The 24,650-nt window shown below is 36.9% G+C and overlaps 1 protein-coding gene across 3 annotated transcripts in view; it reads left to right on the forward strand.

Moving 5' to 3' along the window:
* Nucleotides 1-24,650, forward strand: part of LOC105222998 (ABC transporter G family member 20) — a 143,078-nt gene that overhangs the window by 99,734 nt on the left and 18,694 nt on the right. The gene's annotated exons all lie outside the window — the stretch shown is intronic.

Consider the following 24,650-nt stretch of genomic DNA (forward strand, 5'->3'; position numbering starts at 1 on the left):
TGCAGAAACCGCGAGTGGAAACAGGACAACGTATTGTGGCATTTTTGTAATTAATTCAAGTAACTTTCTCAAGTAGTATTTAACTTTGCTCCCAAGTCATCTCGCAAACAGTCCAGTGTGCATGCAGCACCTCTGAAACCGTCGAAAACTTCCGCTTAGATAATTTCTTATTACCTGCGTACCAACCCAGCGATGGGTCATTTTATATACAGAATCTACTTTGCTAAGATGAGATGAGATTTTTATACAAAAAGAAGTATTCCACGGAAAAAGCTTTTATCCAATTAGAAAATCGCATCCATCCGACATTCCTATCATTCTACGGAAGCATAGTAGAATTTAATTTCAATTCTGGATAAAACTAGCCCTCATCATATTAATATTTGAGACTTATTATCATTTAATTTAGGACCTTAATGGCCCTGGTATTCTGTCTCTTCTAAACCCAATATTTAATGATTTTCATAACTTCAACCGATTTTTATAAAAAAAGTTGTATCTTTGGGACAATGAGATGGCAAATCCACCTTTCGTTTTGGTATTTTTATCCTACAATCTGCGCCAACTACCGTAGACTAAGTCTCCTCAACATCGAACTTAAAGCGAAAAAACTTCAGACCAGGACCAGATGTCCATCTGCGAATCGCTGCAAAATCGCAACAAAATTTACCTATTTCTAATGCTGAGATGATGATGAAGATATTCCGAATGGTAACTGGTGGTGAAAAGTGGTCGCTTCCCACAATATCAAGCGAAAACCACGTCGACGCGGCGGTAACAGTGGCCAAGCCAGAATTGATTCTTAAGTACAGTTTACCACGTGCTTAGTAGGATGGGTAGGGAATCAGCTACTGTGAGTTGTCCCCCTACGGTCAAACTGTTAATTCGGAATTGTACTGTTAACAATTCACCCATTTGAAGGAAGCAATCGTTTAGAAGTGGCCTGCTTTGAGCAATAGGCGAATAATTTGTGTACCAATAGAACAAGGCCAGGCTAGACACTTCGATAGCGACACGCCAGATGCTTCGGAAGCTGGGTTAGGATATTCTTATGCAGCCGTCTTAAAGTTTTGATTCGGCATCAAGTGACTGCTAACTGTTTTAGTCGGTGGCGAATCACTTTGGTGTTGAAAAATTTGCCTCAAGAGGAGCTTTTGAAAATCAACTATCGCAGTTTTATGCCAATAGGAGTGAGGATTTCTATGATAGTGACATTATGCAATTACCCGCAAAATGCTTACAAGAGATCGAACAAAACGGTGCTTATTTGAGCTTAACCGGATCATTCTAACTCTGTTAAAGAAAACCTTCAAAACAAAGCAAAAATAATTGGTTCCTTTTACTAGATCTTAAATTAGATAGAACTAAGGAAGCTGGTGAATGTCGCTTATTCTGTGGGTAGCAGAGTTATAAAAAGATCAGCAGTTTGTTGGGAATACCAAAGTGAAAGCTTTTTTGACTCCACCTAGAAATAGTCGCTAACAGTGGATAAAGCAAAGAGAACTCGATCCAAAACTCGTTGCACTGCTTCAAAATTACTCTGTTGGTCCCAGAAGTAGAAGAATTTTTTTCAGTTTGCATATAACCTCTAATTTTCCATTAGAAACATGTCAAAATTTGAAACCGTAGTAAGAATTCAATTACTCAACTTCTTCACATATTTTGTATACACACTATTGACACACAGTGTACGCCTGCCTCATGTACTTACTTGACAATAAGTTATTACATAAGTAACTGGCGGCAGTAGCAACAGCAACAACATCAGATACTTAATAAATAGATATTTTGCAATGTCCTGCAATTATGCTGACCTCTCTGAGAATGTCTCTGTGTGTGTGTGTGTGTGTACAAGTGTCTGAGCATGTGTGTGGGTATTCAATGTGTTGACTTGTCGATTAGCAGTATTTTGTTGCACAATCAAAGCATAAAAGGCCAATATTGCTGACTACTAACTTAGTTGCTGATTTGTTATTGCTGCGGACGTTGTTGTTGTTGCTGGATTTGTTGTTGTTGTCATTGACATGCTGTTGACGATCTGTGCGTGTTGATTATTTGTACGCACATACATACAAATATTGGTATGTTTGCTGCAATTTGTTATTGTTGTTGTTGTGCGTATTGATGTTGTTGTACCTATAACAACTGGTACATTAACTTTACTATGCTGTAAGCTGATGCTGTGGCGATAAGGCGTATTATTAAAGTGAAATTGCCAGTACAACAGATATCTGCCAATAGAGACGAAGAGAGAGAGAGAGGGAGAGTGTGAGGAGTTTTAGGTAGGCAAGCAAAGTAAGAGGGTGTGTGTCTACGCTAACCAACAGCTGACTGCTTACCTCATGCCTTATTTAATACAATATTTGAATGCATTGCTTTTGTTGTTGTTCTTCTTATTTGTGTTTTGTTTGCAACTTTCTTTTATCGAATGAAAAACTAAGTAAATGTGAAATGGCAAAGAATATAACTTAATTACAAGACCACAAGAATTTCAATCGTCCACTGATTGTGCTAATAAAGTGTTCCTGCAACTAAATCTCTATCAATAAGATAATCTTCAGAGATAAATAAGTGAGAGAATTAGCAAGGATTTTGCATGAAGCGCAACGCTGATGAAGCGCCACTTCACTCACTTTTCCGCACAACCATGCTGTGCTGTGCTTCGCTATGCTAAGCTACGTCATGCCATGCCATGTCATGTCAAATTGTTGATGGTGCTGTGGTGCTTGGTGGTGAACGTTTTTAGCTCCTCTGAAGACACTAGCTTGCCCTGTCGGTTGACTTGACTTGCATTGGCAGCCAGTTATGCTAAACTCTTTGCTATTTGAACGGTATTCATTAAGCATTAATGGACTAGAACGAGTGCATGGCAGCGAGCGCAAATTGCGAGCGAAAGCAATATCGTAAAGTGAAAATATGAGACCTGAGCGGATAGTGTTAGGCGAGGAGTGGAGGGGAATAAGCAAATATATGATTTCAGCTAAGCTATTTTATTTTTAATTAGCTTTAAAACCGCTACCAGCATTGGTAGATTGCTACTATTCTGAAAATATATATCTCCGAATTGTAAAAGTTGGCATGCTGATGCTATAACTTTCGAAATAATATAGTGTTCAAATTCAAACAACAACCGTTTCAAGTTATGATAGACCCCTATTTAGTGACGCTACACTATATAGATGTTCCTATTGAGCTCGCATAGCTCATTAATTCTTTTGAGCACGCTACGGACCATGTCGGTTAATAGTTGCGACTTCGGCAAATATCAGCTGACCCAGACTCACAAATATTACATTAACACGCATTTTAATAAAAAATTTTATTATCTTATCTTTTTTTAAATAGGCTTCTGAGCCAATGCAAGCATGCCAACGCTTATTAAAATTTCTACAAACTTGTGGTAAGCCACGACTGGGATCCACTTTAGTGCCTTCAGCGAATTTTGGTTTTTTATTCGCTAGATTGTTTGACGATTTAGAAGTCATATTAATAACCCATGTCTCCTTATCAGTAAAGATGTGCTTGATTAATGTAAGACCCTTAGCCCTTAACTACTACTTATTCGAGAATACCAAGTGCAACCAGGTTCTTCTTTATTTTTACAATTGCCTACTCAGTCCGAAATAGCACCTGCTGGCAAGAGTTATTCTGCATTGAATTTTGCATATGCTTCGCTTCCTTATCCAGTTTAGAGAATGCAGAACCAATGGCGCGGTTGTTAAGGCCGTTAACGTTTTCAGCGTTCGCCAGCAGCATTTATAGAAGATTTATCTTCTTTATTTAGCTCTGCTTATTTGCTCCAGCCATATATAGAAGAAGTCACATACGGTGAGGTCCTTCCCGATTCTGACGGAGCTTTTGGTGTTTCTCACGTCTGCTTACACAGCCGTATTAATTTTGCGAGGATACCAAGTTTAGATATTGCGGCATAGAGGCAGGTGCATAGGCCAGTTTTGAGCTGTCGAAACGGTTTTAAAGTCGACGAAGAGGTGGTGTGTGTCGATCTTCCTTTTACGGGTCCTCTTTATGATTTGGCGGAGGATATAAATTTGGTCGATTTTAGATTTTCCAGGTCTAAAGCCACACTGATAAGATCCAATCATTTTGTTGGCGGTGAGCTTTACTTTTTCACACACTACGCTCGATAAGACCTTATATGAGATGTTAGTTATAAGCTCCTTAAGCGATATTGTCCGCTTAGCTGGCCATAAAAATAAAGATTAATGACTTTTCAAATCTTTAACTAGAATATATTCTGAAATATCTCAAGATTAGTTCAGTCTCGGTTAAAAAACATGAAACCGGAGAACAGATTCGAGATGAACTAAAAAAATCGCCTTTTTTCGAAAAATATACCTGTGATTTTATACGACTAAAAACAGAATCAACCAGTCATATGAGTAATTCGAAGCATAGAAAACTGTAGATCAATGAATCTTTGGAGATCAAAAGCAAGTGTTTGGAAACAATGAATATAGCAACGAAGAATGATTAAGAAGTAATTAAAAGAGACAAAACGAGCTCGCAAGCCTTTCTAGTAACAAAAAAGAAATCTAGAACTGCTACAAATCATTCACACAATCAACTCATGGGGTTTTGAATGTTCTCCAAAGCGACGACTCAAATTTCAGAGTCAAAAAATGCTTCTCGGTTTATAAAGATGCTTATTAAACTGCAGTGTCTTCCGTATGCCGAACTAGAGTAGGTTATCCAGCGTAAATTGCTGATGCAGCACTGTAAATCATGTCTTTGCGGAAGTAGAAAGCGGCTAAATATTCTTACAGCTCGTTCATGACTCAAACGAAAGGGAAGTTAATGCACAAGTGACAACCTCACACCCGTCGCAAAATAAATTTCAACTCAACGACGTTACTTAACTCGACGACATGACTACTCGGGCTACGTGCGAATGCATTGTAACAAGTGTAAAGGAGTTTTTGCGGCTGCGGCAACTTACATTGTCCTCCAATGGCCATTGTGAAGACGCAACGCACCGCAGCGCAAGATTACGGCTCCTTATTTCATCTTAAACTTCACGGAAGAAAGTGGCACAGAGAGTAATCTAGTAAAATTATTATTATAGCATTAACGTCAATACAGGGTGGCGGCGGTAGCGGTGGTGCCGGCCGCGCTCAACTATGTCGTACACTTCGTTTACGTCGCGCGCCGACGTAGCTGTTGTTGGAGTTAAGGAAATCGCTAAAAGTAGTGGGAAGGTAGAACCAAAAAAGAAATAGTAAAATAAAGTAGCAACTACAGCAACAATTACGAATGGAGCTCACAAATCAAAGCGCCGACCAACGCAGCACTGCAGAGCCCATGCGCCCAGCAATCGAGCAAATCCCAGCCAGACGCTGGCTGAGACCCATTTAAGAGCATCCCACGCGCCAAACAAACGCTTTGTTTGCTATCAGTCTGCGGCAGCTACTCGCTGTGGCTGTGCGTCGGTAGCGAGCAACTTGTGGTGCATAAATCGAAACTAACTTGCAACATTTTTCTTTATGTTGCAAATTTAATTGTTGTTGGTTTTTGCACTTGCTCACTACGTGTTTGTATGGTTTACTGTTTTGCTTTTTGCGACTGATAAATGTCGCCTTGACAAATTAAATTTTCAAGTGGTTTCTGGCTTTTATCTGCTTACCGTGCAGTTTTGCCGACGCAGAGAGGCGCACGACCATATACGAGCGGAAAACACACTCAAATATTGCATAGAGAAGTATATATGCAAATGCAACACTGCTGCGCGAGAAATTCCGCGTAAGAGGAGTGAAATATTTGGGAACTTGAGCTCGGATCTCTTTAGAGAGCAGAAACAATTTTTGACTCTACGTTATACAAATTGTACAAGGTAGCCTTCTCAGAACGGTTTCTGCACTAATCTGATTCTTGGAAAGATTCTAGAAACTGCTCCGGATTTTTGTTCCGGATTCTTGGAAAGATTCTGGAAACTGTTCCGAGTTTTTGGGCCAAGAAAGTGTTTAGTAATGTTATGTTTCTAAATTAGTTCTTTTAAGAAAACTTCTTCTGAGACTTTCAGTTTAAATGGTGCGGATTTATTTTGTTCATATTCTTCCAGATAAGTTTTTAATTCGAAGAGCAGCCAATTAATAGCCATGCCCAAAATTTATAACAGGAACACGTTCTCAATAAATTACAATCGCTTCGAAGCCCAGCTAGGCTTAAGATCATTCAGTAAAAGATATTTCTATGCAGAGTTCGAGTCTATATCACATTCTGACATGATTTCTGCCGACCTGATGCTATTACAAGTCATTTTGTGTGAAGGACTTACACTAAACACTCTTCGATGTCGACTGCCAAAGCTGTTTGAAAACAACAGACAATTCAAACTTCCTCTCGAACCGAATTTTAACTCACCGAGTTTGACAGTAATGGCGCGGGAACTCAACTTTTATAACTTCTGCTATGTTGCCAATTTTCCGAAATTATTGTCGAATAAAAATTTATGTGAAAAGAACTGCTTGTATTTAAAAAAAAATCATTGAAACCCAATCATTGAAAATAACTATCGATGTAACGCCTGTACGGAGTATTTATTACATCGAGTGATTATTATTATACAGAACTTCGAGTATCGAGTACCAACCAATAGATGGCACTATGAAACTGAATTTCAAAGAAGCAGTGGAAAAAGGAAAACTACTTGTAGATCTGTGCTACCTTGCTTGGGTACTCACGCCATAGCTCATTTGGCTACGGAAAGACACAGACTTTCTAAAGATAATGCTCAGAATGATACCAGGAAGCAAGCTGATTTGCGTTTGGCGTAGTCTGGCTAGATTTATCTTTTGACATTCCGAAAATGTCATTATTAATTTTTTTGGTCATGATGTTTAAGAAGTATTCAGGCCAAATGTGAGTCCAGTCGGTAGTTCTTAGTGTAAAAATACCGTCACCACTGAAGAAATGGTATAATAAACATTGATGTGAAGTGGAATTCCTCTCGGATACTGGGAAATATAGACAAGTTCTAGTGTTTCTTTGTCGTCTACAGATCTGAAAGTTCTCCGAAAAAAAGGAAAACGATGGGATGGTGAAGAAATCAATGGATATAACATAGCGTTATCACAATAGAAAGGTTTAGTTTTCAAACCCAACTATATATCTCTACTGGTTAATTATGGATAGTCTGTATAGTAAGAGAGGTAGTTTCTCGTATTCCAGAAGGCAAGAATGACTTTGTGCACACGAGTACTCTTTTTGACGCTTAAACCAGTTTTTTTAGGCAAGGAAACGACTATGGTAGACGAAAGAAGTGCGTCGTGACCGGCATATGTGTAAGATATGAAAGAAAATGCCGAAAACTTTCCACCGGAAGAGTGTGCCGATAATGTGTCACAAAAATAGTCTACGTCAGAACGCAATCAAACTAAACTTAGATAAGAGACTAAAGAGCAGAGAGGAAAGGAAAAAAAGAAACTCAAAAAAACCCGAACTTTTACAGTTAAAAGTTATACAAAGGCATAAAGCCTCATTTTTGCCGATCGTATTGCCCACATTTATTGCATTTTAGCACAGATTTAGAAACACGAAACTTTCGCCGACAAAATAAGCTGTTAACTAATAAATCTCTTTTATGGATGGAGAGAGCAAGAAAGTGATATTTAATTTTGTTCAGTTCTAGGGATTACAGATTACACATATGACTGGAATTCGAAAACCCGATTTTCCTCAGAAGTTACATTTGAAGACTTTAGAGTTAACCAACAGATCTCTCTCACAATGCTTAAGATTTTACCTAGCAGGTACCCAAAAACCGCTGCTCCTCCACAACTCGATACACACACAAGCACAGTAATACGCTCAACCTCAAGCAGTGCCACTTTCGTATTACAGCCAACTTACTGCGTGTGCCCCGCTCTTTCCGTTGCTCCGTTGCTTGCGCTCACATTTGCATTCTCTCATCTTTTCTCTACCCCCAGCACATTTTGTCCCTTCCGCTTCGCCGCTGACTTTTGCTATGTTAAAAAGTTTTCGCTTTGTGTTGCACAAACAAATACAAACAACAAAAGCAACAAAATCAGTGCAAAAATTGTTGCAACTATTTATTCTATGCGGGTTAGGTAATATAATGAGAATTAAAAGGAAAACTGGTGAATGCAAAAAACTTACATTGAAAACAGGAAAAATTACAAAGAAGCGGAATTTCGGATATTCTCTAGTAGTTCTCGTGAGTGTGTGTGTGTAAGCGCCAAGGTGTTCAGGCGTATAGTTTGCTTGCGCTACAACAACAACTACTTATTTACCTATTCTATGTGTGTTTGTGTACACGAGCTCTTGAGAAAACATTAAATGTCAGTTTGCAAAATTTAGTGGCAACTACTTACTATTAGATAACGGTTTTAGGTTTTTGTTGCTGTTTGCGTACTCTTTTTTGCTAAAGTTGGGTAGTTGGCTACAATGTTGATGGGTAATTCTACAAGCTGCACGACGAGAAACAAATTGGTCGTATTTGCCGTACACAACCTACAAATTAGACACTTTAGGTCTAATTCCAGCAGTTTTTATATTTATTTCTTGCTGCCAGTGGCATTAAAAATTAGTAGGGAGATAATGGAAGATTTACAATTAAATGAAGTGTCTTTTTTCTTGTTGATTTGGGTTGGTAGTGGAAAACGTTTTATAAGTTCAAAAAAGCTTGTTTTGAGAGAGAAACTGATTGCATGAGTGCTCAACTATACATGCATCTGCCTTTTTAAGATGGTGGTTGCTAAAGAGGGTCTACAAGAAATAAGGAGTCTAAACTGATTGCCAGACTAAGAAACTGATTCCTTGAGATAAAGAAATTAGTTGGTAGAGGCTCGAAATTCTCAAAAATTAAATACGCAAATACATGATCCCCAAACTTAGAATCCCCCAAATTTACGGCCCAAAATTTATATCTCCAAAAGGGAGTTCTAAGTGATAGAACTATTGAAAATCCGGTATTAGGAGAGCGAAACCAGTTTCCAATAAATGAAATGTATACCAGACTGTTAGAGAGAGTGAGCAACATTTTGCGGGACTGAGAAACTGATACAAGGTAGTCGAAAAAATCTTTTCGTATTCCTATTCAAATTAAAATTACTTTTTTATTTATATTTATTAATGAACCAAATATGTGCCATTTTGGTCGACCACTTTTTGCCATTTTTCCGCTGGAGACATTATACCATCAGTGTAAAACTTTTCTGTTTTCTCGGCGAAAAACTGCAACAAGTAATTTCCACAGGGCTTCTCTTGAAGTCAACTTTACTCCATTAAGGGATTTCTGCATTGACCAAAACATATGGTAGTCCGATGTTGCAAGGTCAGGGGTATATGGTGGATGCATCAAAACTTCCAAGCCAAACTCTCCCAGTTTTTGCCTAGTCATCAAAGATGTGTGTGGTCTAGCGTTGTCATAATGGAAGACAAAGCCTTTTATGTTGATCAGTTCTGGGCGTTTCTTTCGATTGTTTGCTTCAATCTCATCAGTTGTTGGCAGTAAAATGTAGAATCAATGTTTCGGCCAGGTTGACAAAGAGCACAGGCTAATCTTAAAGTAGTTAGGCTAAATTTAATTTAAGAGACTTTTGAAATACCTTAAAAATTAACTCAAATATCAAATTTAAAGCAAAAGTATAGAATTTAAATATTTTTAAATTATGGCATATATTATAGCACACTTTTTTTGCAACACAATTTTTATTGCTCATTGTCAATTTTGTCATTTCCATTAATTATTCGTGTCATCTTTTAGTTATGCCGCTTTTTACGGTTTCTTTTATTTTCATTACAATTTTTGTTACGTCAATTCTGCAGCTTCCATTGCTTCAGTGGCATGTTTGCTTTCCAACATTGCCAGAATAAATACGAATATTCAATGAGCGAACAATTTCATTTTCACACCACAATTCGCTTTTTGCCGACAACCGTCAGGCAACTGCAGTATCAAGCAATTTTCTTCGAGCGTTGCGTTGCGCTGTCTATTTACTTTAATTCTTTTGCATAATTGCAATTCAGCTTACATATGTATATACATGAGGATATAAACATATGTATATGTGGATGTAATGTCGCAGAGAAGCAAGTCCTGCAGGGAAATGCGTATATTATAGTTTTTTGTAGTTGTTGTGTTTCTAGCGTGTCACTTTGCGGAGAGCGCATTATATGTAATGACCGAGAATTTCGAAAAGGAAGGCTACCTTTTTCGAAAAAAAATTTAAAAATATCAAAAATTTCGAGGATTCGTTATAGTCTTTCAAACTACATATTGCCACAACGAGAAAGCTCTTGGTAAAACTGAGACTCCAAGAATTTTAAGAATTTTAATCTCAATATTTTAAGACTTAGTATTAGTAAAAATATTTATTTGGAAAGGAACTACTGCTGACCTCCTGGAGCTTGTCTCAAAAAAGACGTTTTGCAATGACCACTATATCTCTGAACTGACTCCTTTGAAATAAAAAAAAAACAGTTTTTTAATGTTATGTCGAATCTAGTATAAGGAACGAAGGAAAAATCAAAATAAATTTTTTTGACAAAATGGCGGTTTCACAAAAAAAAACGATTCTTAACAAAAATATATATTGATGCGAAAAAATTGTTGATTAATTACTAAAAAATTATTTTGGAAAGCTCGTGTTAGAAAAAAATTAACTTGGATATAACGCACACCCTAGTAAATATTTATATGTCACGCTGACATTTTCTCGATGTGCATGCGGGCGCTTGTAAATCCAAAATGCACACAAGCTTTTGTGCATATAACAATAATTAAATAGCATATATTTAAATTGTTTAAGTAGAAATTTTCCGAAATCAGCATGCATGTATGTGTGTACATATGTGTAAGCATACTTACAAAAGCTTAGCAAGTGAATGGTGTGACAAGCGCTTAAAACAATAAAAACTTATAAGGACGAGCAACTATATATTAATATAAATATATATAAATAATGTACATTCATAAGCATTGCTGTGTCTGTGTGTGCGTGCGTAAACCAAAGTTATTTGCTGTTGTTGTTTTTGCAACAGAAATTTTGCATTCGTAGAAATATTTCGTATTTTGCTTTGAGATTTTACTTTTTATTTTTATTATTATAACTGTTATTGTTGTTGTTGCTGTGAGCACTGCTGTTGACTGCAAATGTCCGCAACAAATTAGTTTCCTGCATCAGCAGACACGCTGCTCAACCGCAAAGATGCACAACTGGTAAGCATGTGTTGATATGAATATATAATATTTATGTGGGTATTACATATATACGCTTACTTGTATGTATGTATATAGTAAAATTATATATATAAACATATGTACGTATGTGTTTGAGCTGGTTTCATACTTATACCCACATGAGATAAGTATTTGACAGCTGAGGGTGAACAGAAACACCGAATTTCATTGCAAATAATTTAAGTGTAAAAAGTGTAAACGAGATGAGGAAGAAGAAGACAATTTAAAAATCGGCTATTTCATAGACTCTTCTTTTGCAGGTTTTCCTGGAAGAAAATAAAGCAGGAAAATATAAACTTATTTCAAATCATTCCGGTTATCTTTCGGATATGTTTGAATAATCAATACCAGTAAGATAGCTAGCACTTTGAATAGCTGTTCCGGTTATCTTTCGGTTATGTTTGAGTAAGCAATACCAGTTACGTATCAGTTAAAAGTTAAGTTTTGGTTACAACGCTTCAATCAAAGTAAACGGAAAGTTCATTACTATATAAACATATAATAATAAAATTGTATGTATATATATATTATAAATCAGTTAATACAAAGAGGCCTCAGTTTCGGTGATCACCTTTTCTTTCAAAGAAAATTTATTCCTATTTTATTTATTCACTTGAATTTTGAGAAAAGAAAATAGTCACTGGGCACCAGATCTAGAGAATACGGTAGAGACGGAAGCAATTAAACGCCCATTTCATAAATTTTCTTGGTAAAACAGTACTTTAATTTTCTTCAACTGCGTACTTTTTCGGCGATTTCGACTATAAAACGGTCCAACAACGGCAATCTAATAGTTTCGTTCTTTGTCTTTATTCCAAGCCATAACCTTCTCAGCCGAGTATTGCACTTTTTATGCTTTGCAGGAGGGTTCATCCATTCGAAAGATCGTCTGTTGGACTTCTATGTGAAATTATGCAGCCATGTTCCATCCATTGTCACATGTCGTTGCAGAAACTTGGGTTTATTACGCTTAAACATCATCAGCTGGTCGTTGCTCCAGATCAAAAGTGAGCTCGCGCGACACACACTATTTATAGAGCTTTTTCATACCCGAATAATCGTGCATCACATGATGCCCACGTGCAGTTGATATCTCTAGAGTGCCTGCTATCTCGATCCACTTCACTTTACGGTCATCCAAAAATATATTCTGGACTTTTTTGATATTTTCATCGGTAACAACCTCTTGGGAGTCCACTTCGTTCATTGCTGTGGGTGCTCATATCATCACGTCTAAGCTTAGCATATCAATCTTTGAAGGTTAATTTTCCTGTGGAAATATCCGGGAACTCGTCATCAAACCAAGTTTTTGCTTCAATTGTATTTTTTTTATCTATTTTTTTTCACAATGACAAAAGTTGTTTCACTGAAAATGTTATAATTCATAAACTAATGATCTGACAGCTGTCAAATTTATGCAGGTACCTTAAGAAGGTTAGAGTTAACTAAATATCGTAAAGATTTAATTTTATTAGCCTCATCTATGCGTCAGCTCGGAGCTTATCAATTGACCTTTTAAATCTGAGTAAACTTTTCTATAATATTTATTTTTTTATACCCTTAAGTTCAATTTCTACGAATAAGATTGAAACTCATACAATCATATGGTAATTTGTATTTTTTGTAAGCTTTTTTTTAGTTATTTTACTGTTGCAATTACAACGATATATGCCATTTGATTTATGTATTTTCAACAATCGATGCAATGTGACTTATATCTGAAAATGTGGCTATACAAATATGTTAAATTTAATTACAAAAAAATGATATTAAAATAAAAAAAAAATATTTAAAGTAAGAATGAAATTTTTTCTGACCTCTTACAAAACATACAATATTTTTATATAATTATAAGTATGTCTGCATAGCTTATATCCTATTACATATAAATATATGAAATATTTTTCTAAATATGGTATGCTAACATTTACTCTTTTAGATACATTCCCAGGTTTTTGTTTGCTTTTTTTTATCGATATTCTGTTTTCCCACTTGTGTACACATACTTTTTTGCCTCACTGTACACTCAATGCATAATTTAAACAAACACAAGTGCACTTTGGCAAAATTTATTTGTGTCTGCATGATTTTATATCTGCAAAGGTAAAATAAATAAATAAATAGCTGAAATAATAGCAAAACTTTTAAATGTGGTTTAGCCTAATGAAGTGGCTGTTTTTGCTGAGATTAATGTTTTGCTCCAACTAAAAAAACTGCAGGATATATACTTACATAAATATATATTGACTTACATAAATATACGATATTCTAAACAAAATTAAACTAAAACTCGTGAGGAAGGGCTAAGCTCGAGTGCAAGCGAACATTATATACCTTTGCAACTTGTAAGAATCAAAGCCAGGGAAATACTTTAAGGTGTAAAACCTCAAACAGAGGTTTTAATTTCAAGGATTTTTAGATATACATATACGGCATATAACTTATACACTGACACACTCGGCATAAGGTATAAAGTCACTCGAAAGTTCGAAAATCTTTATAATAGATATATAAGGGCTCAGGGAAATATTGATTCAAACCATTTTGGATACACAGAGATACTGTTACCACCAAAATATTTTCTTTGAATATTCTCCCATACAATGACTGATATTTTCGGTCAAAACCCAACTACATATAGATACTGGAGTCCACATATTCGATACCTATGTGCTTGAACACTTTTGGTTGCATTTGAACAATTTTTTGTCATAAGGTGGCATACTCTAAAGGATTACATACTCTTATAAAGTTTTATACCGTTATATTAATTTGATCTTGATTTGTACACTGAAGAGTGAAAGAACCAAATGGAATAAAATTGTGTTATATGGGAAGTAGGCGTTCTTGTAATCCAATTATGCCCATATTCAGACTGTGTTATAGAAATATGAGAAGGATTTCACTTGGTAAACTTGGTAAAGTTTGGTTTTAATCAGTCTGTCGGGTTTCTAGATATGTGTTTTCAGCTAAAAGTGGGCTGGGTTCGTTTGGAATATGTTTGCTTGTCGCTTTTTACCTTCTTTTTATAGTTTTTTGCCATTCTCTAGCTTTACATGTCTTTATAAATGCTTTTTACGTAATTATCAGAATATATACCTCCATGAATTTGTCGGATAATATAAATTTTCTAGAAAAATCCTTAGGAAAAGTTCTACCGACGTATAGTCTGACCTCAACGGAGACCAATGCTTAAGACCATTAGGAAAATTTTGTTGTAGAGTAGCGTAATATTAAGTGAATATTATAAAAAAATTTCAAATATCGCAAATATACATCAAACTCATTATTCGTTAACATCCATTCCTCTCCTGTTAACTCTCATATATCTATCTCGGTCTCTCTTTATATAAAATTATGTTACCGTTCTATCTCTTTCTTTCTATATCTACCACTTTCTCTCACTCTTTGAACCTCAGGCTTTTAACCGACCAAATACTTGTCGACCTCTGAGTGAACTAGTTCCTAAAATAGATAAATCTATGGTTTAAATATTCTGTTTCGATCTCAGAATACTCTTCGCAGCAGAAAAGATGCACAATGGATGTCTCCTTTTGGTATACAAATATAAAACACTCTCCCTATCTATTTCATTCCATATTTCTATTACTTCTATCTGTGAACTATATTCTGACTTAGGTTCTCAAATAATCTTTGTATAAGAGAGGATGCAAGGACTTCTCTATATATCCAAATATTTATTTTAATCAAAATTGTCCGCCGAGATAAATAACATCAAAAAAAAGGATGTAAAAAATTATTTTGTGGTTGAATGTCTGTCTTGATAAATAAGTTCGGCTTTTGACTACTACTTTGTGCGGTATTTCATACTGGGTTATGGAAACGTCTTCCTTCCCCGAAACTCACCACTTTTAGCTACAAAGACATCATGGCAACGAGCCCTCAACATTTCGTTGACGACCCCACATGCCATTCGCTCAGTCGCCTATCATTTCAAGCTTCAATTCTTCTACTCCGCTGTTTAAGCACTTTAGTACTTTTCCTGCTCATAAACAGGTTTATTCCGGCAATTGCTCTTGCCGCCACTGCAGCATTGAAAACATAATAAATCATTCAGGCATTGCTCCAGTACTGTAACTGTACTCGTACATAGCAGCGCCACTCGCTGTCCTCGCATGCCAGTGAGTGTGTGCGTGTGTGAATGTTGGGGAAGTGTGTACCGGCGCTGTTGCCTCAGGATGCGTTGCAGCTGTGTTGCGGCTGATAAAATATTCTGTTTGAGTGCGAATGTTTTAATGACGCAAGAATTAAGTTTTCGAGCAATTAAAGCCGCAAGAATTGCATAATATTAAATTAAAACAAATTTTTTAGGTCAACATACCAAGGAACACGCAAACACACATATATATATATACTATACATACAGAAACAAGTGAAGACACATGTTAGAGCTATATTTTCAGTGTAGACTCACGCACAACGGTACTCTTGTAGCTTTGCCGAGCATCGCCCAAGGACATTCGGTTGTTGGCTTGCTGCTCCCCACCTAAACTAAGGTGAATAAACGGAGTTCAGTGGTGTGTACTAACGTGTCTGGAAATCAGTGGTGCCCAGTGATGCGCATATACAGTTATAACATGAAATTATAACATAAAATTAGATTCAGCCAAGTATGTCATAAATTATAGATTAGTTTGCTTTTATAGTCTCATTGGAACGTTGGCATATCATTTTCGAAACTAGCAGCTGATTCATTTACCCCGTATAAAAACCGTAAATCTATAGCGAAGTTGGAAGAGGCTGAGAGCCGTGAAGAAGTATCTCTTAGTTTACTTAGATTTTTTTAGATTTCTTAGTGCTTCAACTTTTTTGATGCTATTGGAGCAGTTGATTCTATATGCTGAAATATTTTCGAAAGCTGTTTAGATTCCTCAGAAGAATCTTAAATGAAGTTTCCTGTATAAGAAGGTTTCTTCGAAAACCTGCGTTTATACACTCCTACTCCCAAATTTTTTTTAAATTTTCGACTCGAAGTTCTCAACTCTGTAGGTCTAAATGGTTTAAAAGACCCAACTCTGACCTATAGAAAAAGTAGTTCCCACAGAAGACCCAGAAGCCCATATACATAATATTTCATCTTTCTGTGCCGCTGTGGGTCTCCAAGGCTACATAACCAACGTACTGAATCGATCGTTCAGCCAGAACCCCTTTTGCCGGACGAATTTACATGACTCGTCATCAACGGTGATGTTGATATTGTTCTGCCTTTCCAACCTTCCAGCTTCGGAGCGAATTCCGCTGGCTAGGTGGCCGTCTTCTTGTCTTGACAGTCGACTTGGAACGTACCTGACTTAAAATGGACTAAATGGAAAGAACCGGTGTATCCACAACACCTGAAAATCTCATCTGAGATGAACTATTGAAGCCTGGTTGGCTCGTCAGACCCCAAGACCTCCGTCGGCTAGTTGCGGGGAGGAGCACCACCATCCAAATGCCTTTTAAGCCTCCGAGTATTAGTGCTGACCCGCTACCACTGGAGGGAGATTTGGGGCGAAGCGTTGTTCTCCGCCAGCCTAAAGCTGATTTCCCTTTAGCCTCTTGTAACTCGGAGCTTCCTGAGGCGTTATGTGCCCGCTCTTCCGTTTCGCTGTCTCTGAAGGTGTAGCCTATTTGCTACAGATAGAGGAGATACGGATTTACTTTTACCCGCTTCGAGGTGAACTTTGAGCTCCCGGATGTGCGCTCGTATAATCTCTAAACGCTAAGAACTCAAACTTCTACATGTTTGAACTGCTTTATTTTAATGTGATTCTTCATGGCTTGTTGTTTAAAAAAGCACAAAACCTTCATTTCACAGAAATACCAACAATCAGATAATTCATTGGAGAAATGAGCAACATGCCCCACTAAATAGTTTCATGGCAAGATATTTCACACCTTTCCTTATCTTGACACATTAACAAATCTTAAAGAATCACAACAAAAACTACACAAATAACTCGTCCATTTTCTAAAAAGGAAATTTAGCATTCTCCGCATTAGAAGAGCACTGCAGGAGCAAAACGATTTGATTGAATGTGTGGCTGAACGGCAGAAAGGTGGACACTCAACTGCTTGATGAGTCCACTGCGATTGTAGTCAGCTGTGATGGCCAAACGATTGAGGTGAGATATGCACATGTGCATACGACCAAGTATGTTGGGGACACCACCAAATGCCGAGCCCGCTTGACTGAGCCTGCTGCTGATGTGAGCATTGTGATTGCCTGACCCAAGGAATTACAACATGCAGAAAGACACGAGGAGCTCTTTTGTGCCAATGAAAATAGCAAAATTCTTTTGGCTGCCGCTGCTGCTGCTTCTTCTTCTGGTATGTCACATGCCAGCACTTGCGAACCTTGACGCAGCTACAGTTGCCAATTGTGTAGCGGCCAGCTGAGCAGTGTAGTCCTTGTGTAAAGGGAAAAGTTAGACAAGTTTGCGGTTACCCAAACTTGAAGAGTAGAGCACGCCACATGCCGGATGGAGTGAGCATTGAGCTGGACATACATATGTACATACATACATGCAGCCATATTTTTAAGTAGATAGTATTAGGAGTGCTAGGATAAGTCCGTAACTTAGCGAGTAGTTGAAGCAGGTATACATTTTATACTGAAACTGTTCAGCGAATTCTGAGCTAAAGTCTTCATTCAGTTAAAATATCTCATCATTAAGTTTTTTAGGTTTCGGAGCGACAACACAACATTAACAATAATATATTCAATTGAAAGCGGTCCCGTGCATTGTCTGTACCTTGAACACAGGCTTCTGGATCCACGAAAGATTTCTGATTACGAAGGCAGGGTAAAACTCGACTGGGCTCGGACAACGCGAGCAACACCTTCTCTACTTTCTCAGACATCCTTATTTAGCCCCCAATTGCGGAACAAGAACAAGAAAATTGGACTTAATCGGGACCAAAGCAAGCTCTAAAACGAATTATTATTTATTCCCAACTTTTTTAGGAGCTGACTTTGTGTTTTAAAAAGGAGTCCCGACATTTCCGAAGAGTAACTAGAAGATCGGTGTCAATTCTCGAACTGTTTCGTACATATTGCGGTTGCCGTTTTCGGATGAGTATTCCTTAGAGGATTGAACGCTGATCACAGATTGTACCAGTCCAACATATCTACCAACCCTCGTTGTTACAGATCCGATTGCTCACTTCACTGCCAAACCTTGTCTTACGACTATATCTAACTGTTCAAGCTGCCACATGTAAGCACTGACCCGCACGACCCACCAAGATAGTCACAGCCACGTTTGCGAAATAATTGAGAATGCCACACAAAAAGTACCGCTGCATTTGTATTTACATATAGAGCCTTGGGTGAGCTGTATAAGTTGGTATGGTCGAACTGTGGTTGCTGCAAGGTTTTTTATTGTCCACTTTTGGCTTGTTCGTTGGCATAACATTGTTGCATGCACGTGTGGCATAAACAATGCATGAATAGTGCGGAAGCAAGGAAATGACTGTCTGTCCGTTTGGGCAGCTATACGCTTGAAGATCTAGCCACACCACTAGAGCCAGTGTTCCAAACACTCCAACACAATGTCTGTCTGTCTGACAGCATTCTTGCGCGCCAATGAATGAGCATGTCAATAGCGTTGAGCACGGCTATGCGGCTGATGGCTGCATACTCATTCATTAAGTTTGTTAATTCGAATATTAAGCTATTCATCTGTACTGTTAAACATTCATTTGCCCATTGTCCGTTTGTGTTTAGCACCGATCCGTACGGTATGGTATTGTGTTCACAGTTCTAGCTAAGCTTGTTAAGCTCTTTAGGTAGCAGCTTGTTGCATGTACTCATGTGATGATTTTCCTGCAGTCAGATCTTACCGCATACATACTTCTTATTCTTTTCCTTTCATTTTCATTCGCTCCCTTTCCGTCTCCCTGCCGCTCATAGCATGCTACAATCACTTAAGCGGATTTGTAAAAGTTGGCATTAATTTCCGTTTGGAATGGCATTCAATGCTTTTGGCTAGAAGCATTCTGCACCCCCTTCGGTTTGTATGCCGCTCACAGACTGACCGGAAATTTCAATAGTCGAACCATGAAGAGACATAACCAATTCCAAGAAAACTGCATACTTTGATGACTATATCCATTTGTTAGTGTGAGTGATGGTCGTTGGGTTATGCGTGCGGGTGGTTTTTCATAGGAACCACCAGTAAACAAAGCTGGGGTCACTATCGGCATGGAAAATAGTCTGCTTGTAAGTAATTAGTAGTTCGTAACCGCAACTGTATAGAGTCAATTGTAGCAACTCTTTGTGACGTGCAATTTTGATTTTGAAATTGAAAGCACATTCAGGATCTGAGTATTTCGAAAATTCGAATGTTGTTATTGCTTCAATTCTTACTGATTTGTAGTTCAATGAGTGCAGTTTATTGACTGGAGTTCAGTTATTTCCAGTTCCAAAAAGGGGTTTCCTTGTGAAATTTTAATTTCTCTTACTAGAATGAACAAAGAGAAAGCCGTAGATTATGGTTAGTGGTTAGATTCTGGTTAGTGCAGTCATTCATTAGTGGATAGTTTTTTCTAGCGATTTTTAAGTGAGATTTAAAACAACAAATATTCTGGTGGAGAACTTCAAGCGTGGTTTACAGTTAGTTTCTCGAAGAAGACTAGGCTTCGGCTCAATACAGATATTATCGGGCGCTTAATTAATTAAAATTTCTGCTACTTCCTTATGAGTATCCGTATCATGTTCCAGTAAACCGTTTCCAAAGTAACTAGGTGGTAAGAGCAGTGTGACGAAATCTTTTTAAAAAATACGATTTGTCAATTGAAAAAGACTATGTGCTGTCGTTGCAATAAATATAATAATTTAAATGCCTCAAAGAATATTAAATACATATACTATACTTGTTATCAGCCTTGGCTGGGTTGGTATACAGCACATTGAACGTATTTCGTCTTTTTCGGCTTGGGCTCAGGTTTGAATCAGCATTCGTTGGATTGTTGTACCGTTTCAACATAAAATCATAAACTCATGCTTCATGACGATGCTTTTTCTTTGTGTAAGGCCCTAGGCTACGTTGCCATTCTTCCCTTTACGCCATTGCCTTTTTGCAAAATATTCAGATAGTTTCATACCCAAAATATTAGCCAAAATGTGTTGCTATCTCTCAGATGCCAACACGATGATTTTCAAGAACTGTTTTCTTAACTTTTCCGATATTATCGGCACGTCATTAGCGTAGAGTTTACATGAGGCAAGTTTTCAATGACTTCACGACCTTCCCTGAATGCTTAGTGTCACTCAAGTACTTCTGTTCGTGATAAAGTAGACTCCCTAAAACACTTCTGCAGCAATTTCAATGTGTCCCTGAGCGTGATACCATTCAAAGCACAAAATTTAAATCACATTCGTTGCTAAATTTCTTTCTATGGTAAAAATCGTCAAACTCTTCGTTTCGTAAGCAATCAGCTGTCCAACACATACTGTTTAAGATATGGGGATAGAACTTCATACGAAGTCCTTGTCACATGTGATCAAAAAGTAGGTTCGCAGATACTTTTTATTTGATACCCATATTAATATATTAAAATTTTATAATGGTGGCAACCTTATAATAATATTATATCAAATTTTCAAATTTTTTGAAAAAAAATTGAAAAAGATGGCAACCTTGAAATTTTATTATCTCATAATATTAAAATTTTATCATTTTTAAAATAAATTTAAAAAAGGTGGCAGCTTTCTAAATTTACTAAATAATATTTGAAAAAGGTGGCAACCTTCTAAATGTATGATACCATAATATTAAATTTTTCTCACTTTTGAAATAAAATTTTAAAAAATGTGGTAGCTTTCTAAAGTTATTAAATAAAATTTGAAGAAAGGTGGCAACTTTATAAATTTATAAAAATATTATATAACATTTTTTTAACTTTTGAAACAAAGTTTGAATACAGGTGACAACCTTATAATTTTATGATGATATTATTTTAAATTTTTCTTCATTTTTTAAATAAAATTTGAAAAAGGTGGCACCTTCTAAATTTATGATACCAAAATATTAAATTTTTCTCACTTTTGAAATAAAATTTGAAAAAATGTGGTAGCTTTCTAAAGTTTTTAAATAAAATTTGAAGAAAGGTGGCAACTTTATACATTTATAAAAATATTATGTAATATTTTTAAAATTTTTGAAACAAAGTTTGAAAACAAGTGGCAACCTTATAATTTTATGATGATATTGTATTAAACTTTTCTGCATTTTTTAAATAAAATTTGAAAAAGGTGGCAACCTTTTAAATTTACGATACCATAATATTAAATTTTTTTCAGTTTTTAAATAAAATTTGAAGAAAGGTGGCAACTATAAATTTATAAAAATATTATATAACATTTTTTTAACTTTTGAAACAAAGTTTGAATACAGGTGACAACCTTATAATTTTATGATGATATTATTTTAAATTTTTCTTCATTTTTTAAATAAAATTTGAAAAAGGTGGCCATATTCTAAATTTCACTATAAACAAATTTTTTTCGCATAACCTCAACATTTAATCCCGATTACATCTTTTACGCCCACTGGGTATTGAACTAGTACCGGCGTGCACACTACTTCTAGAAACGAATAATTTGCAATGCGGCAAAAATATTTACGTATTTCGACAGCTGTGGAGAGTCTATTGAATTGCGGATTTGCACCACCGTCGTCCCCCTGTGTACGCTAAGACCCTTCCGTTTGAAAATTTTTACAATTCATTGCATTAGACTCGCCTGAAGGGCAACTAGCTGGAGGCCAACAGTCCAGATAGTTTACGAAAGTGTTGGCACAGTCAGGGAGTGGCAAGTAAGACAAGCAGCATAAGTGGCAAGGTGGCATGTAGCAACTCCATACTACGTAACCGTTCGCCCAGTAACTGGCCAAATTACACCTGTTCAATGTGTAGCACTGCGTTACTAATTGACATGTCTGCGAACAAAGGAACGTACAGATCTATAATTTCTCAAACATACAAACGTAAATGTACATATTTGTATACATCCATATATATTTACAAATGCCGGAACAATTGGTTAATAGAAAAGTTGCCATAGAGCTTTCTTTAGAGGCGCGAGTGCTGAGGTGGTGTAGAAGAGAGAGAGAGAGAGGGGGGGAGAGAGTGCAAGGTGTGCGGCTAGTGAATTATGACGCGCTGTGAGTTTGTGCTGTGATTGTGAAATATTTATGGACATTTTCGAGTTGCACAAATACTTGTTGTACACCAAGTATAATTGCCCGCCCATGGAACTCACAGATTAATTATTAAGTTGCGGCGAAAGTGTAGGTAAATCGATGAGCATGAAGTTCGATATCGAAGATATGAGTATGAGAAGTGACATTGTCCGTCGCCGCTGCGTGTTTGTGTCTCTGTGATTTCACTTAAGTACACAGTAAGTGCTTAAGTACATACAGAAGTGCTGCAGTCGAATTTTCTCTTTAATTTAACTCAATCGTTGGCGTGTAATTGAATTTCAACTTTGAACTGTATATTTACAAAGCTGCTTACAAGCTTAAGTGCATGTGTATTGCTACCGGTAATAAAAGTACTTTAATGACACGAGTGTGGTTCGATAAGACATTAAGAGTTGCAGTAAAAACATTCGATGCAGAAAAGTTATTTCGAGTTCTTCTGTGGGGTCTTATAATATTCGTAGTACCGAAAATCGTACAATCGGTCTTCAGAAATCATTTCATTGGCGGGTAATGGCTATTGCTGTTGCTCTCAGAATTTTTTACACAGCCTTTAAAAAGTAATATAACAGTTCTAGATCTTTTCTGTTAATCTAGAGTCCGTGAAACCGTTCTTCGTTAGATTTAACTTTAGAAACGATCTAGAGTCCGTGGAACAATTCCTTGTTACATGGTACTTTTGAAATTATTTTGTTGGCGGGTTCTGATAAAATCAGACAGATCTAGAGCCCGGGGAATCATTCTTCCCCGCAAATTCGCAAATTATCTTGTTGGAGGGTGCTGACTATATAAAATCGATCTAGAGTCCGTGGAACCGTTCTTTGTTAGATGGGTCTTGTGAAATTTTCTTGTTGGCGAGTGCTGACTGTATCAGCTACAGCTTATTTTTTTTTTAATTTAATGGCATTATTGCTCGCTGATCTAATTATCGTTTGATCAATCTAGCGCCGAAGCTTTCATGAGCAAATCCATACCAGACTAGTCTCGAATTTTGAACCGACCGAAATTTACCCGCCCTGCTACTAGTAGATGTTTAAAGTGGTCTTTAATGCGTACAAGTACCGCATACCCTGAGTCGCGATATTTCCATGGTGTGTTCTTTGCCGCCCTTCCTTGTTAGAAAATTTTGAAAATTATCTTAGTGACGGGCATTGACACGCTTGTTTAGTCTGACTCCGGAATTTACGTCAGTCGTGGCCCCGTTATCGTAACATTTCTGACTTTTTAACTGGCCAAAAATTTTCTGTCACTTTAGCCACACCACGCGAAGATCTTGGTTCCAAAAAAGACTTCTTCAGACTTATAGCTATCGTTAAAAATCATTTTCGTACTAAACTACAGAGTCTATTAATGGATACCGAAGCTCTAAACAGTCACATTATCTAAGGACTTTTGAAAATCTCTGTCTGGTGACAAGGCTTAAATTAGAAGTCTTCTGATAATGGTCTCTCCGATTTTTACTTTAGAGTTTCTGAGTCCCGAATGTCAGCTGAAATCCAGCCATGACATTTAATTAGAAGATTTGATATGAAAGAAGTCACCGCAATGCAGTTTCGAACCAGAGACAGACAACAACACCAACTCCTTGTAAAATGAAAGTTTTTGTTGAAAGTCCGCAAGTCGGAATCCGAGACCGAGTCCGAGTCCCAGACCGAGCTCAGGTCCAAGGCCAACAAGTTTCCACTCTCAATTTGTCAATATCCAAGCAAAATACTGCAAGATGTCTAAAACAGCTATTAAGAGTGTTTAATTGAGCACAACCTCTGTACAACCCTGTGGTAAAGAATACAAAACATCTTATCTCCTCGCTCTTAACTGAACTTTGTACAATTCCGCGTATTATTTGATATTTTAATAGTTTCGTTATTTTTAGTCTTCTTATCATGTCTATGCATACAAATGAGTAAACATAGTTGACTCGCTTAAGCAATCGAACCGTTTTAAAGTCTCAAAATACCGTATTTTTAGTCGGAATTTTTTCAAAAGGGATTTCACTGTATTTACCGACACACTTGAGCTTTTAACTTCGCTCGCAACACTAATTACTCAGTTGTTCATTTCACTGGTCTTCGCTCAATTGCTCATTTCGCTGGCTCATGACGCTCGCCACTCCTCAACAGGAATGTGTTATAATTAAACGTATAAGTAATGAAAGTTTAGTTGAGCTGCTAAGTAACAAGTGTGTAATTAAAAGTTTAATTTATTTGCCATCATGTGTTTGTCGATCG

Source organism: Bactrocera dorsalis, chromosome 2, assembly GCF_023373825.1.
Source record: "Bactrocera dorsalis isolate Fly_Bdor chromosome 2, ASM2337382v1, whole genome shotgun sequence".
NCBI lineage: Eukaryota > Metazoa > Arthropoda > Insecta > Diptera > Tephritidae > Bactrocera > Bactrocera dorsalis.